Source organism: Alexandromys fortis, unplaced genomic scaffold (assembly GCF_014885135.2).
Source record: "Alexandromys fortis isolate MF-2015 unplaced genomic scaffold, M_Fortis_MF-2015_v1.1 scaffold_4, whole genome shotgun sequence".
Taxonomy (NCBI): Eukaryota; Metazoa; Chordata; class Mammalia; order Rodentia; family Cricetidae; genus Alexandromys; species Alexandromys fortis.
Genome location: NW_026067944.1, coordinates 21,274,569 through 21,276,597, shown reverse-complemented (window position 1 = coordinate 21,276,597; position 2,029 = coordinate 21,274,569).

Genomic DNA, 2,029 nt, shown 5'->3' with positions numbered 1-2,029 from the left:
CTTTGGTTGAAGGGCATCTAGGTTTTTTCCAGGTTCTGGATATTACAAATAATGCTGCTATAAACATAGTTGAACAAATGTCCTTGTAGTATGATTGAACATCTTCTGGGTATATGCCCAAGAGTGGTATTGCTGGGTCCTGGGGTAGGTTGATTTCCAATTTTCTGAGAAACAGCCATACTTATTGCCAATGTGTTTGTACAAGTTTGCATTCCCACTAGCAAAGGATGAGTGTTTGCCTCACTCAGCATCATCTCCTGCATATGCTATCATTGGTGTTTTTGATCCTAGCATTTCTGACTGGTATAATCATGTTTCTCAGAACTGTTTTTATTTGCTTTTTCCTGGTGGCTAAGGATGTTGAACATTTCCTTAAGTGTCTTTAGGCCTTTTGAGATTCTTCTTTTGAGAATTCTCTGTTTAGTTCTGTACCCCAATTCTAATTTGGGTTATTTGGAATTTTGATGTCTAATTTCTTGAGTTCTTTATATATTTTGGAGATTAGTCCTCTGTCTCATGTGGGATTGGTGAAGATCTTTTCCCATCAGTAGGCTGCCTTTCTGTCTTATTAACTGTGTCCTTTGCTTTACAGCAGTTTCAGAAGGTCCCATTTATTTATTGTTGCTCTCAGTGTCTGTGCCGCTGGGGTTATATTTAGGAAGTGGTCTCCTGTGCCCATGCATTGAATACTATTTCCACTTTCTCTTCTATCAGGTTCATTGCAGTCATATTTATATTTAGGTCTTTAATTCATTTGGAGTTGTGCTTGGAAATAGATATGGATCTATTTGCATTTTTTCTACTTTTGTCTAGTGTATATTTTTAGCTTCTTCATCAAAAATCAGGTGTTCATAGGGGTGTGGATTAATATCTGGGTCTTTGATTTGATTCCATTGGTTAACCTGTCTGTTTTTATGCCAATACAAAGCTGGTTTCATTACTGAAATTCTATATTAGAGCTTGATATCAGGGATGGTGAAGCCTCTGGAAGTTCCTTTATTTTACAGGATTTTTTTGGCCATCCTGGGTTTTTTTTTTCATATGAAGTTGAGTATTATTCTTTGAAGGTCTGTGAAGAATTTTATTGGGTTTTTGATGGGGATTGCATGTATTGCTTTAAGTAGGATTGACAGTTTTATTATGGTGATCCTACCTATTCAAGAGCATGGGAGATTGATGTGGGATTCTCCTATGTATGCTGTGAATAACATTGGTTAATAAAGAATCTGTCTTGAGCCTGGCAGGACAGAATAGAGGAAGGCTTAGGAGAGAGAGAAAAAAGAGTAAGAAAGCTATAAAAAGAAGTGAATGGTTTTTTAAAAATAAAACAAAGTATTTAAAGAAACAGTAAACTTGTAGAAAAAGTAATAGGAATGAAGAAAAATAAGCCACATAAAGATGGAAAATATACAGAGTCTGGATTATGTATACTCTTGTGTTTTTGTTGATCCTTTTTGACTGCAGAGAGACATTTGATTCTGGGGACTTCTAAGCTAAACAAACAAATATACTTTAAAGATATCTTGACTTCAGAAATTTTATCTAAGTATATGTTGCTTTGAAAAAGATGTTCTGCTTTTTTTCCCCACAGATGAGAAACTATGCATCCCTTTCAGGCTAATGTGTTTTGATGCACTAAGATTCCTAGAAAGGTGCTGTGTACATCCCCAAAATTACTTCACTCAACAAAAAACAGATGGCAGTTTTAAGAAAAGTATGCCCAGATTCCCTAAATGATTGTTCATAAATGTTTGTTTACATTTAAAGGGGGATATACTATAAACATTTGCAATGTTATGGATCTTGATATATTGATACAAATTTTAAATCAATTTTGTATGTGTATATTTCTGTTCTTGATTAATTAAGGTATTCTGTTTGTGCAGATCATTTAAAAATGTAATGTATATTAAGGAATATAGGCTAATAGAGAGTCATGTGTAATAGTCAAGCTTGTAGTCATGTTAGTTATGTATTCTAGATATCTAGAAAAATATTTCAGTTATTTAGGTTTTCTTCAAATCTTTCA